This window comes from Schistocerca gregaria, chromosome 3 (genome assembly GCF_023897955.1).
Source record: "Schistocerca gregaria isolate iqSchGreg1 chromosome 3, iqSchGreg1.2, whole genome shotgun sequence".
NCBI classification, from domain to species: domain Eukaryota; kingdom Metazoa; phylum Arthropoda; class Insecta; order Orthoptera; family Acrididae; genus Schistocerca; species Schistocerca gregaria.
Window position 1 is genome coordinate 537,078,451 of NC_064922.1, and position 15,885 is coordinate 537,094,335.

Below are 15,885 nucleotides of genomic sequence, written 5' to 3' on the forward strand. Positions count from 1 at the left end.
AAGATAGTGAGCTTTTCCATACTGATGCTCTGTTGTATGTAGTGACTGTCAAGCTTCATAGTTGTGAAGTTGTTTTAATGTGAGAGAACTATCTCCTTGATAGCAGCAAAATATTACACATCCATAACAATGTGGCAGTGTTTGGAATGCAGCTGCTAAGGACTGGCCTTTGCCATTAGCAATGGTCTTCAGTTGTCAACAGATGGAAAGAGATTTTATTAAAAAATCATTTAGTTTTCAAATAAATCTTAAGATTTTAAGAGGTTAGTGGCCTATGGTTGTTTGCAAGAAGTACGGAAATATTTGGGAGAGGAATTTTCTGTACTCATTTGAAAGGAGCAGTTAATAACCTGCCAAATGACTGCTGATGTCTCTCATGGTGGTGAACAAAATATCAGTATGACTTGGGTTTCATAGATCAAAGGGAGTAGTCTCAGAACTAATTTCTTTTCCACAGAGAATAACATTACTATCCAGGAAAGCTTATATTATTATTATTATTATTATTATTATTATTATTATTATTATTATTTTCATGTCTGCACATTGCATTATAAAATTATATCCAGTTACTAAGGGAAAAGATATAAAAAGAAATTTCTTTATTTTAGATCCCAAAATTCTGCTTCCTGAGTGACTTTTTCAGAGCTTTTAGGAGATAATACTCTATACAAATTCTGTAGAGTTTCCTGCTATCAGAAAAGAGCTTCATTTACCTATCATCACCCTTCAAGTGATTTATCCACGATCACTTCACTTAGGTACTTGACCTTATCAATGGCTTACACATATGATAAGATGTCAACCTATCCAAGAAGTGAGAACATAGATCTTGTCTTGCTTGGCAAAAATGAACACACATCTGAGAACCCTGACGTGTGAACCTCAAGAACCAAGAATCCCAAGGAGGGAGAACTGAGAGTCCTGATGAGTGAGAACGAGAAGGAAGGTTGGTTCTCGGGAACTGGAAACTGGGGTTAGTTCTTGGGAACTTCACAGTTCTCAGATTGTCCATCACTACAGTAGAGGTCCAGCTGCTAAGGTAGAGCAATCAGCAGCTCCAGGGAGGAAGGGGGTAGGAGGGCTGCATTAGTTCCTGTGTTTCTATGAATAAGTGAATATAATCTGTAATTATCTATGTCAAGTACTGTTTATTAACTTTTTTCTATGTGCTGGTGTGTCATATCAGCTGAATCTGTAGCATAGCAGTACCAACAAGCAGTGAAGCAGCAGTACTTAGATTGTATCTAGTAACTGGGTGCATTAGTTTTGAAGATGAAAGTAAGGTACTATGGATGTTGTGTACAGGTACAGAGAGTTATTTTCTACTGTCCAATTACACTTTGCAATTGCAATGGTGATCAGTGTTCAGACTGTTGTCCTGATTTGCGACGGTGTTGAGGCAACTGTGCCATAAGCCGTGGCACCTATGATGTCTATTGTCTCCCCTAAAAACTCTGATGTTACAAAGTCTTTTGATAAGCTTGATCTAGCCAGCCCACACTCATCCAAGTGAGAATGGTGAATAGTGACAGGGCCGTGCATCTCTGGTTAGATCCTCTGGTTTGGAAATGTGAGGAAGACTCAAACCGGGTACTCAGGCGATTCTGTGATAATCCTGAATGCAGATTTTTCAAACTCTGTTACTGGGTGGAGGACTGTGCAACCCTTTTTAATAGATCTGGCATGCAATACACACAGGAGGTGACTACCAAAGTAGCCAGGTACATGTGGTAAACACATTTGGGTTCTTTTAAGATAGAGAAATTATTTTACAGGGTTAAATGTTCTCATTTCAGAGAGTGAAAATAGCAGACCTAATGAATGCAGATAGAAGTGCTCATGGCAGACCAGATAAACAGAATGTGCACATATTAAAATTGCAGGAACAACCATGAAAATGTTCTAAACTTATCTTCTTTGTAAATGGTAATAATGCTCACACAATACTAGAGACAGAATGCTGGCAGAAACCAGATGTTAATAGTAATGAAATCCTACATCCTGACTGGAATATATAAGGGTGGTTTAAAAGTTCTCGGAGCGAAATAAAAAAAAGGTACTTACGTCACTGAATTTTTTTTTTAATTTTTCAATGTAGTCTCCTTGTAGAGTAATATACTTGGTCCAACGATGTTCCAGTGCCTTGATCCCATCTCTAAAATGAGTTTCCTCCATGCCTGCAAAACAGTTGTCGACTCCAGCTATCAATTCTTCAGTTGAAGTGAATCTTCGTCCACCAAGAAAAATTTTCAATTTTGGGAAGAGATGGAAGTCTTACGGAGCCATGTCAGGTGGATAAGGTGGGTGCGGCAACAATTCATACCTTAGTTCGTGTAATTTTGCCATGACAACAGCACATGTGTACTGACATGCATCAAGAGTTGTGGCGCCCATCTTGCGGATAGTTTTTTCATTTCTAATTCTTCAGTTAAAATGTGAAATACCCTTTCAGATGACATCTGGCAAGCCTGAGCACTTTTAATCAGCGATCCTCCATGACCATTTTGTGCACTTTTGCAATGATTTCTGGAGTAGTGACACATTTTGGCTGACCACTACACGGATCATCATCTAAGCTCTCCCGACCAAATTTAAATTCATTTGTCCACTTGGCAACAGTTGAATATGAAGGAGCAGAGTTCCCCAGTGTATTCTGGAAACCGGCGTTAATTTTTTTCATCTTTGCAAATCACTACGTGAGAACAACAACATAGCCATGTCACTGCCACAGCTCTTTCCCAAGAGCACTGAAGTGGCACGTGTTTGCAGACAACATTCCAATGAATATCACATGAACAACTCGTTGCACTAGTGCTGATCTCTCGTGGTGGTTCCGAGAACTTTTCAAACCACACTTCTACATTGCAAAGATAGGTTGGATACTGATGGTGGTTAAGTTTCTATGGCCAGAAATAATACAACAACATCACGTGCAGGTTTTAAGATTTTGAATGGGAAATAAACCTCAGGAACATTTCAGGAAAAATCTGGAGAATGTAGTGTGTAAATTTCCTGCTCATGTTGTAAGTATTAGGGAGAGATTTCAAATCACTGGCAATGGAATTGCGATTTGTGTGGACAGTAAGCACAGAGAATAATGCAAAATTGTTATAAAAATCTTATCCTAAAATTACCCTGTAAAATATAGCCAAAGTTTCATTTTAAAAAGCTGAACATGGCCTAAATTAGTGTAAGGAGAGGCATTTATAAAGAGTTAAATGAACTGAATCGTAAAATTCTATCTACCAATCAAACAGCAATCTGACAGAAACCCCTAAGAAATTATAGTGTAATGTTAAACCTGTGAACAGATCCAAGTCATCTGTTCAGACACTTTGGGTCCATAATAGCAACGATACAGAAGAGGACAGAAAGAAGGCCAAAATACTGACTTTTCCAAAACATTTTCGCCAAGGGAGACTGAATTACAGCTCCTCATTTGCACTGTTGCACAAACACCAGAATCAAAAATCACTAAATAAGTGAATGTTTGATAGAAAATTGCTTAAAATCATCCAAAAGAGGAAAGGCAATCGGACCTGATTGGATATGTATGTGATTATACATAATGTATGCAAAAGAACTTGCTCCTCTTCTAGTAACAGTCTACCTTTGGTAGCTGGAATGAAAAGACCCAGAAATGCAGTAGGTACCAACGCCCAGATTGAGGCCTTGTTCAGTGAATTCCAAAAAGTATATTACAGTTCTGCAGTTGGAACTTGGTAAACTTATGTGTGACTATCAGTGCTACGCAATCGAAGCTCTTTACTAATTGTTGTTAAATCTAAAAGGAACAGTTCCCCATCGGGCACCTACCCAGGTGACGGATAGGGGAATGCTCTCTTGATATAGAGGGTACCGGGAAAATAAAATACCCAGGGTGGACCAAAACTAGTACGGGCAGGAGAGGCTCGCTCAGCCGCAGTGAAGGCAACCCTCCTAGGGGTAGAGTACCCAAAAATCAAGACTCCTGGTCCTCCAGGTTGGGGGTTGTGCAGAGGGCTACCAATATATATAAAAGGTCAGGATACTCAATGCCAGCCTCAGAAACAGGACAGGATTCGCTGGAACAAAAACTGGCAAAGCTACAAGGATTTCTCTTTTGGATCATGGAATATTAGAAGCCTGTATCATCCTGAAACTGCCGAAATACTAGCAAACGAATTAAGAAAATATAGAGTGCAACTGGTAGTTCTCCGAGAAGTAAGATGGCAGGGAACAGGTTCACTGAAAATAGCAGATGGGACAATAATGTATGGAGACTGCGGTCAGCACCATGAATTTCGAACTGGTTTCTACATTCATAAATCAATAGATGACTCAGTAAGGGAGTTCAAACATGTTAATAACAGCATATCATACATAACTATTCAGACATAGTGGTTGGACATTACATTTCTAAATGCACATGCAGATAAGGATGACAACACGAAAGAAGAATTCTACAGCCAACTGGAACAAACATACAACTTATTAAGTAGGCACAATGTGAAAATAGTGTTAGAAGATTTTAATGCCACAGTAGGCAAGGAAGAAATCTACAAGCCAACCATCGGAAATTTTAGCTCACACGAGGAAAGTTTAGAGAGTGGGGTTCAACTTATAAATTTTGCAATGACAAATGGCCTCACAATAAGTAGCACAAAATTTCAACATAAACACATTCATTTAGGAACATGGATATCACCGGATGGAAAAGTAGTCAATCAAATAGATCTTGTAGCTATCCAGAAATGATTCCAAAACAGCATTAAAGATGTCAGAACCTTTAGGGGAGTGGATTGTGACACAGACCACATGTTAATAATATCAACAATGAAAAACTCAAAAGGAAAGTAAATAGAAATGGAGAAGAAATTACAAGATATAACATAGGAAACCTGGCGAAAGTAAATATAAAAGAAAATTTTACAAAAGAAATTAAAAGCAACCTAACAAAACCGAGACTGACCAATGCAGAAACCCAGGATGCCGAAAGCAGGTGGAGGCACCTGAAGGGCTGTATTCAAGAAGCAGCTTCCAAAAGCATAGGTGAAAGAAAACAACCTAATAAAATTTGGTTTAACACACAGTGTCAAGAAAAAGTGCTGGAAAGAAGAAATGCAAGGAATGCATGGATTAAAGAAAGGGACAATATGACATTGATGGAAAGATACTATAAACTCTGCCAAGAAACACAAGGAACCCTAAGACAAGAGAAAAGGGAATACTGTAACAATATGATCAGAGAAGCAGAGGATGATTTCCAACATCACAGGACAAGGCAGATGTATCAAAATACAAAAAAATCCTTTGGTAAATTCAATAAAAGGAAACAGTTTATAAAGGATCAGTATGGGAAAATACTGACCAACAAAAGTGACATACAAAACAGATGGAAGACATACTTTTCACAACTTCTCAACTGCAATGACCCACGCTCTTACTTTAAATTGGAAGAACCTGATACATTTGATACAGCTGATACAGTTACTATCCCATCAGTACACGAAATACAGCAAGCAATAAAGAAATTAAAGAATAGCAAGGCTTGTGGCGAGGACAAGATATACGTTGAGTTATTAAAGAATGGAGGCCCACAACTGGAATTAGAAATACAGGCATTAATAGAAACAATTCGGGAGACAGAAACCATTCCTGCAGATTGGAAAACTGCAATTGTGTGCCCCATATTTAAGAAGAATGATCCACTAGTTTGTGATAACTACAGATGAATTGCCTTACTGGGTATCACTTACAAAATCTTACCTAGCTGTCTATTAAACAGGCTGATACCAATAACAGAAGAACTGATTGGGGACTACCAATGCGGTTTCCGCAGAAACAGATCCACATTAAATCATTTATTCATCCTAAGACAAGTAACTGAGAAGGCGTGGGAATTCAATGTAGTTGTCCACACATTATTCATAGATTTTAAAAATGCCTATGATAGCATACACCAACATACACTCCTAGATATAATGAAGAAATTTAAAATACCATCAAAATTAATCAGATTAGTTAAAATGCGCATTGATGAAACTTTATGTCGCATAAAGACACCGGTAGGAGAAACTGGACTGAGACAAGGGGATGCCATTTCACCTATTACCTTGTCACAGAGAAGATTGATAGAGAATTTTCTAAAACCAGTCCACAAGGGATCCAGATACAGGATGTGAACATTACAAGACTTGCCTATGCAGATTATGTGGCACTAATAAGTAGTTCCAAAAGAGAATTAATCAGAATGATTCAAAATTACTACAAAATTGCTGAGAAAACAGGATTACATGTTAATGAAGAAAAAACAAAATACCTACCAATAAGTAGGAAAACCAGAAAAGATGCACCTCTGACTGTAGACGATTTCAATTTCAAGACTGTTTACCACTTCAAGTAGGAAGTATTTTTTAGTAATAACAACAGAACAGATATAGAAATAGATGCCCATTTATCAACAGCAAACAAGGCACTTTTTAGTTTCATCATAATTCTAAGAAAAAGATCACTTAGCAGTAACTTCAAAATCTGCTTATATCAATCGACCACTATACCTGTGATGTTATATGGATGTGAAACATTAATATTTAGAAAGAATGATGAACAAAAACTGTTAATATTTGAAAGAAAAGTACTACGGAAAATTTTTGGACCTGTATACGACGAAAATAACATAGAATGGAGAATAAGAAAAAAATGAAGAATTAAGAGGGCTGTATAAACATCGTAACATCGTCGAAGTGCTCAAGAGGAGAAGGTTGAATTGGGCAGGTCATATGGCAAGAATGACAGAGAATAGACTACTTAGAAAGGCATTCAGCAGAACAATACAAGGAAGGAGAAGAAGAGGGAGACCCAGAATCAGATGGCAGGATAACATTCGGGAGGACACAATGAGGATGAACAGCAGCAGCAACTGGAGTAACAGAGCATTGGACAGGCAGAAGTGGAAGAGGCTCATAGAGCAGGCGTATGGTTGCCACATGTAAAGTAAAGTAAAGTAAAGTAAAGTAAGTTAATCTATAGAGCAACACCTTTTGTAACTGGAACATGTCATCTTATGGGAGGCCCAAATCTTTCAGTATTAATTTTAGGTGAAGCCTTTATGAAATCTATTATTAATGTGAATCAACAAAATCAAAATTATTCGGAATAAATTCTAGATGGTGAAAAATATTTTACATAACGAAATTTATGCATAGTTGCGAAGCTGCATTGTCGTCTGATGAAGAAAACAGAAGTGTAAGAGATTTTAGACCACTTATAATTGATTTGAAGAGTTCCTACCCAATAGAACACAGCAAATCAACAGAAACAAATACCAGGTGTACTGGTATAAAATGAGCGTTAAGATACAAATGTGTCGATAGGGAACATTTGTTGTTAACGAGCATTAATTTTGTCAGTATGACGTCTGTCAAAGATATTTAGTATACATCAAGACATGGAACAAACAACATAATACGTTTTCATTGTGTTAACAATGTCGAATTTTGTACCAGAATGTGATGATTTGCAGAAAGCATTAATTTTTTGTTTTCATTTGAAAAAAAGTGCTGCAGAGTCGCATCGAATGCTTGTTGAGGCATATGGTGATCATGCTCTATTAGAAGCAACATGCAAAACATTGTTTCAACGGTTCAGAAATAATGATTTTGATGTCAGAAATGAAAAACGTGGATGACCACCAAAAAAGTTTGACGACAATGAATTGCAAGCAATATTGGATGAAGATGATACTTTGAGTCAGAAGCAAATGGCAGCAGTGCTAAATGTTGCACAACAAACAATTTCTGACCGTTTGAAAGCTATGGAAAAGATACAAAAGTGTGGAAAATGGGTGCTACATGAATTGAATGAAAGACAGATGGAAAACAGAAAAACCGTTTGTCAAATTTTGTTTCAAAGACATGAAAGAAAATCAATTTTGCATCGAATTGTCACTGGCGGTGAAAAATGGATTTATTTTAAGATTCCTAAATGGGAAAAATCATGGGTTAATCCGGGACAACCACCAACATCGACTGCAAAACCAGATCGATTCAGCAAGAAGACAATGCTCTGTGTTTGGTGGAATCAAAGGTGTGGTGCATCATGAGCTTCTAAAACCTGGTGAAACTGTGAATACTAATCGATACAGACAACAAATGATCAATTTGAACTATGCATTGATCAAAAAAAGACCAGAATGGGCCAGAAGACGTGACAAAGTAATTTTTTTACACGAGCATGCACCTGCACACAAAGCAAAACTTGTTCAGGATACAATCAAAACACTTGGCTGGGAGCTGCTAGCCCACCTGCCATATTCACCAGACTTTGCCCCTTCTGACTACCATCTGTTTTCATCAATGGGACACGTATTGGCTAAGGAACACTTCGATTCCTACGAAGAAGTTGAAAATTGGGTGTCTGACTGGTTTGCTTCAAAAGACGAACATTTCTATTGGTGTGGTGTCCACAAATTGCTGAAAGGTAGTCAAAATGTATAGAAAGAAATGGTCAGTACTTTAAATAATTTTTTTTTAAATTTTCATTTCACTATTAGTGTTTGATATTCACAAAAAATGCTCATTTCGTACTGGTACACCTGGTACAACGTATTCCATACGAATACAAATGGTTGGAAAGAGCTATTATTAGTGGTGATACATATCAAAAGTTATAAAATATTATAAAATAACAATGTAAAGTTATAGATTGTGTGTGTGTGTGTGTGTGTGTGTGTGTGTGTGTGTGTGTGTGTGTGTGTGTAATGGGGAGAGGATTTTTATTTTGTACGTGGTCAGCAAAATGGGAAGGCAATTGCAGGGACTTGTTGTTGTTGTGGTTGTGGTTGTTGTTGTTGTTGTTGTTGTTGTCTTAAGTCCTGAGATGCAGCTCTCCATGCTACTCTATCCTCTGCAAGCTTCTTCATCTCCCAGAACCCACTGTAACCCACATCCTTCTCAATCTGCTTAGTGTAGTCACCTCTTGGTCTCCCTCTACGATTTTTACCCTCTACACTGCCCTCCAATACTAAATTGGTGATCCCTTGATGCCTCACAACATGTCCTACCAACCGATCCCTTCTTCTGGTCAAGTTGTGCCACAAACTTCTCTTCTCCCCAATCTTATTCAATACTTCCTCATTAGTTATGTGATCTACCTATCTAATCTTCAGCATTCGCCTGTAGCACCACATTTCAAAAGCTTCTATTCTCTTCTTGTCCAAACTATTTATCGTCCATGTTTCACTTCCATACATGGCCACACTCCATACAAATACTTTCAGAAATGTCTTCCTGACACTTAAATCTATACTCGATGGTAACAAATTTCTCTTCTTCAGAAACGCTTTCCTTGTCATTGTCAGTCTACATTTTATATCCTCTCTACTTCGACCATCATCAGTTATTTTGCTTCCCAAATAGCAAAACTCCTTTACTACATTAAGTGTCTCATTTCCTAATCTAATACCCTCAGCATCTCCTGACTTAACACGACTACATTCCATTATCCTCGTTTTGCTTTTGTTGATGTTCATCTTATATCCTCCTTTCAAGACACTATCCATTCCGTTCAACTGCTCTTCCAAGTCCTTTGCTGTCTCTGACAGAACTACGATGTCATCGGCGAACCTCAAAGTTTTTATTTCTTCTCCATGGATTTTAATACCTACTCCAAATTTTTCTTTTGTTTCCTTTACTGCTTGCTCAATATACAGATTGAATAACATCAGGTAGAGACTACAACCCTGTCTCACTCCCTTCCCAACCACTGCTTCCCTTTCGTGCTCCTTGACTCTTACAACTGCCATCTGGTTTCTGTACAAATTGGAAATATCCTTTCGCTCCCTTTATTTTTCCCCTGCCACCTTTAGAATTTGAGAGAGAGTACTCCAATCAACATTGTCAAAAGCTTTCTCTAAGTCTACAAATGCTAGAAACGTAGGTTTGCCCTTCCTTAATCTTTCTTCTAAGGTAAGTCGTAAGGTCAGTATTGCCTCACGTGTTCCAGTATTTCTACAGAATCCAAACTGATCTTCCCCGAGGTCGGCTTCTACTAGTTTTTCCATTCGTCTGTAAAGAATTTGTGTTAGTATTTTGCAGCTGTGACTTATTAAACTGATAGTTCGGTAATTTTCACATCTGTCAACACCTGCTTTCTTTGGGATTGGAATTATTATATTCTTCTTGAAGTCTGAGGGTATTTCGCCTGTCTCATACATCTTGCTCACCAGATGGTAGAGTTTTGTCAGGACTGGCTCTCCCAAGGCCGTCAGTAGTTCCAATGGAATGTTGTCTACTCCGGGGGCCTTGTTTCGACTCAGGTCTTTTAGTGCTCTGTCAAACTCTTCACGCAGTATCGTATCTCCCATATCATCTTCATCTACATCCTCTTCCATTTCCATAATATTGTCCTCAAGTACATCACCCTTGTATAGACCCTCTATACACTCCTTCCACCTTTCTGCTTTCCCTTCTTTGCTTAGAACTGGGTTTCCATCTGAGCTCTTGATGTTCATACAAGTGGTTCTCTTATCTCCAAAGGTCTCTTTAATTTTCCTGTAGGCAGTATCTATCTTACCCCAAGTGAAATAAGCCTCTACATCATTACATTTGTCGTCTAGCCATCCCTGCTTAGCCATTTTTCACTTCCTGTTGATCTCCTTTTTCAGACGTTTGTATTCCTTTTTGCCAGCTTCATTTACTGCATTTTTATATTTTCTCCTTTCATCAATTAAATTCAATATTTCTTCTGTTACCCAAGGATTTCTACTAGCCCTCGTCTTTTTACGTACTTGATCCTCTGCTGCCTTCACTACTTCATCCCTCAGAGCTACCCATTCGTCTTCTACTGTACTTCTTTCCCCCATTCCTGTCAATTGCTCTCTTATGCTCTCCCTGAAACTCTGTACAACCTCTGGTTCTTTTAGTTTATCCATGTCTCATCTCCTTAAATTCCCACCTTTTTGCAGTTTCTTCGGTTTTAATCTACAGGTCATAACCAATAGATTGTGGTCAGAGTCCACATCTGCCCCTGGAAATGTCTTACAATTTAAAACCTGGTTCCTAAATCTCTGTCTTGCCATTATATAATCTATCTGATACCTTTTAGTATCTCCAGGCTTCTTCCATGTATACAGCCTTCTTTTATGATTCTTGAACCAAGTGTTAGCTATGATTAAAATGTGCTCTGTGCAAAATTCTAACAGGCGGCTTCCTCTTTCATTTCTTTGCCCCAGTCCATATTCACCTACTATGCTTCCTTCTCTCCCTTTTCCTACTACCGAATTCCAGTCATGCATGACTATTAAGTTTTCATCTCCCTTCACTATCTGAATAATTTCTTTTATTTCATCATTCATTTCTTCAATTTCTTCGTCATCTGCAGAGTTAGTTGGCATATAAACTTGTACTACAGTAGTAGGTGTGGGCTTCATATCTATCTTGGCCACAATAATGCGTTCACTATGCTGTTTGTAGTAGCTTACCCGCATTCCTATTTTCCTATTCATGTAGTGACTTATCGAAAGGAAATATCTGCTTGGGTGCACAAATACAGTATGTGGTCAAGAATATCAAATGCACCTATTAGTGGACATCAGTATAGGTTGTGTCTTCATGACAAATTGAACTCTGCTGGGGACACTTAATGACCTATGTGAATTTCTGGAAGAATGACAACTGTTTCTTCCTCAAGAGCCAAAAGCAGAGAAGGTAATGATGTTGGACGCTGGGGTCTGGGGTGAAATCAACATTCTGTCTCATCCTAAATGTCTTTCACTGGTTTCCAATTGAAACTCTGGGTGAGCCATTCCATTTCAGTGATGTTACTGTCCACAGACCATTGCCCAAAAGATGGTACTTTATGGCTGGGTGCCGTTTTATTGTTTGTCAGTCTGGCACCCTTACCACGTAGATCTGACACAGGAAATCCACAAAGGAATAGCATCACAGATTATTCTCCACAGTGTGAAAATGGACAGATATGATCATCAGACTCCAGTGGTAGACTACAAGAGAGGTGTGCTTTACTGCCGAAATTTTGAGAACAGTTTTTCCTAGAAAAGTCAACTAACACACTTTTTTATATGTATTTCTCAAAAAGATCTTTAGAGTAAAATTAGAGAGATCCAAGATCAGACAGAGGCTTGCTTACAATCATTCTTTCTGTGCACAATCTGCAACTAGAACAGGGAAGAGAGAATAGGAGTGACAATAACATGTTCCAACATGTACCATAAGCTAGCTATTAGTGTATAGATGTACATCCAAATGAAGACAAAGGAAAAGTGTGATACAACTATTCTTTACAGAAGAAATACAGTATTAATGCGATATTGCTCAATTAAGTCATGTCAGGTATGTATCTAGGCATTGTGAAATAACATGAACTGGAATGAAATCACAAGGTCTCTTGTAGGGAAAATAAATTGTGTATTACAGTTTATTGAGAGCATTCTGGGAAATATTTGTACAATAATAAAGGATTGTACTGAAAGCTTGTCTCATCAATTCTTAATTGTCAACACAGTTCAATTAAAGGAAGACCTCAAAGCAATTCACAGGCATGCTGCTATATTTATTATCGATTTGATCATCGGTGTTATGGAAATGCTCCATGATCTTAGATGTAAATTCTTGGAGGCAAGATGATGATGCTCATGAGGAAGTGAAGGGGGAGGCACGTTTATAGAGATAAAAAGTGCAATAGTATCAAAGGAAATTGATGGGATCTGAAATGTGAAATAATTTGGGTGAAGGTCACGGTTAAAGCAGGCTCAAACATGGTAATTGGATGTATCTGTAGGCCCTTTGGCTCAGCAGCTGTTGTGGCAGAACACTTAAAGGAAAATTTGGAAAATATTTTGAGTAGATTTCCCGACTATGTTATATTTCTGGGTGGAGATTTTAATTTACCAGATATGTACAGGAGGACTCAAACATTTGTAATGGGTGGCAGGGACAAAGAATCCAGTGAAATTTTTTTAAGTGCATTATCTGAAAACTACCTAGAGCAGTTAAACAGAGAACCGACTCGCGGCGATAACATATTAGACCTTCTGGTGACAAACAGACCCGAACTATTTGAAACAGTTAATGCAGAACATGGGATCAGCAGTCATAAAGTGGTTACAGCATCGGTGATTTCAGCCGGAAAAAAAAGGACGATTTTTCTGTTTAGCAAAAGTGACAAAAGGCAAATTTCAGATTACTTGACAGCTCAACATAAAAGTTTTATCTCAAGTACAAATAGTGTTGAGGATCAGTGGATAAAGTTCAAAATCATCGTATAATACACATTAGATGAGTATGTGCCAAGCAAGATCAGAAGAGATGGAAAAGAGCCACCGTGGTACAACAACCGAGTTAGAAAACAGCTAAAGAAGCAAATTGAACTTCACAGCAAATATAAACATAGCCAATGCCTTGCAGACAAACAAAAATTACATGAAGCGAAATGTAGTGTGAGGAGGGCTATGCGAGAGGCATTCAACGAATTCGAAAGTTAAGTTCTATGTACTGACTTGGCAGAAAATCCTAAGAAATTTTGGTCTTGTGTCAAAGCGGTAGGTGGACCAAAACAAAATGTCCAGATACACTGTGACCAAAATGCTACTGAAAGAGAGGATGACAGACTAAAGGCCGAAATACTAAATGTCTTTTTCCGAAGTTGTTTCACAGAGGAAGATTGCACTGTAGTTCCTTCTTTAGATTGTCGCACAGATGACAAAATGGTAGATATTGAAATAGATGACAGAGAGATAGAAAAATGATTAAAATCGTTCAAAAGAGGAAAGGCCGCTGGATCTGATGGGATACCAGTTTGATTTTACACAGACTACAAAAAAGGAACTTGCCTCCCCCTTCTTGCAGCGGTGTACCGTAGAACTCTAGAAGAGTGTAGCGTTCCAAAAGATTGAAAAAGGTCACAGGTCATCCCCGTTTTCAAGAAGGGATGTTGAACAGATGTGCAGAACTATAGTCCTATATCTCTAATGCCGATCAGTTGTAGAATTTTGCAACATGTATTATTTTCGAGTATAATGACTTTTTTGAAGACTAGAAATCTACACTGTAGGAATCAGCATGGGTTTCGAAAAAGACGATCGTGTGAAACCTAGCTCGCGCTATTTGTCCACTGGGCTCAGAGGGCCACACACACGGGTTGCCAGGTAGACGCCGTATTTCTTGAGTTCCACTAGGTGTTTGATACAGTTCCCCACAGTCATTTAATGAACAAATTAAGAGCATATGGACTATCAGACCAACTATGTGATTGGATTGAAGAGTTCCTAGATAACATAATGCAGCATGTCATTCTCAATGGAGTGAAGTCTTCCGAAGTAAGAGCGATTTCAGGTGTGCTGCAGGGGAATGTCGTGGGACCGTTGATCTTCACAATATATATAAATGACCTTGTGGATAATATCAGAAGTTCACCGAGGCTTTTTGCGGACGATGCTGTAGTATATTGAGAGGTTGTAACAATGGAAAATTGTACTGAAATGCAGGAGGATCTGCAACGAACTGATGCATGGTGCAGGGAATGGCAATTGAATCTCAATGTAGACCAGTGTAATGTGCTGCAAATACATAGAAAGAAAGATCCCACATCATTTAGCTACAATAGATCAGGTCAGCAACTGGAAGCAGTTAATTCCATAAATTATCTGGGAGTAGGCATTAGGAGTGATTTAAAATGGAATGACCATATAAAATTAATCGCTGGTAAAGCAGATGCCAGGCAGATTCACTGGAAGAATCCTAAGGAAATGCAGTCTGAAAACAAAGGAAGTAGGTTACAGTACACTTGTTCACCCCCTGCTTGAATACTGCTCACTGGTGTGGGATCAGTAGCAGATAGGGTTGATAGAAGAGATAGAAAAGATCCAACGGAGAGCAGCGCGCTTCGTTACAGGATAATTTAGTAATTGCGAAAGCGTTACGAAGATGATAGATAAATTCCAGTGGAAGACTTTGAAGGAGAGACACTCAGTAGCTTGGTACGGGCTTTTGTTGAAGTTTCGAGAACATACCTTCACCAAGGAGTCAAGCAGTATATTGCTCCCTCCTACATATATATCACAAAGAGACCATGAGGATAAAATCAGAGTGATTAGAGGCCACACAGAGGCATACTGACAATCTTTCTTTCCATGAACCATACAAGACTGGAATAGAAGGGAGAACCGATAGAGGTACTCATGGTACCCTCCGCCACACACCATCAGGTGGCTTGCGGAGTATTGATGTAGATGTAGAAACTTAGAAAGCCAGTGTTTGTGACAAACCATAAAACAATTCTGCTGCCTCAAATTTCATCTTGTGCAAAGACGAAGAAATTAGGGCTTATAAAGAGATGCACAGGAATGACTATCAATGGTTCAAAGTAACATCTGCTATGTATTGGACAATGGCTTTCAGAGGCACAAATGCACAATTATGCATGTAGCTATCTTTTCACTTACTACGACTTGCTATTCTCAACATAGTGGGATACCACTCATAAAAATGTTTGTAACTTTCAGGTCTTAGCTAGAGCAAATTTTAATCACGTGTGCACTATCATGTAGGCTATCAGTTAAAATTATTTAAACTGCTGACTGTCAAGATTACACAATGATTCTTGTGGATAATAGGCACAGTCTGAATAATGTTTTCTATCCCATTTTGCACAGGGAGTGATCTTACAGCATTTTTAACTACAGTTCAGGACCACCACTTATTTTGCAGGATCCACTGGATAATTTTGTTAATGGGTTGGTTGGTTTGGGGAAGGAGATCAGACAGCGAGGTCATCGGTCTCATCGGATTAGGGAAGGAAGGGGAAGGAAGACGGCTGTGCCCTTTGAAAGGAACCATCCCGGCATTTGCCTGGACTGATTTAGGGAAATCACGGAAAACCTAA

General features: G+C 38.5%; 1 protein-coding gene across 2 annotated transcripts in view; it reads right to left on the reverse strand.

The window, feature by feature from the left end:
• The window catches only part of LOC126354192 (N-acetylneuraminate 9-O-acetyltransferase), a 254,852-nt gene that overhangs the window by 184,753 nt on the left and 54,214 nt on the right, over positions 1 to 15,885 (reverse strand). The gene's annotated exons all lie outside the window — the stretch shown is intronic.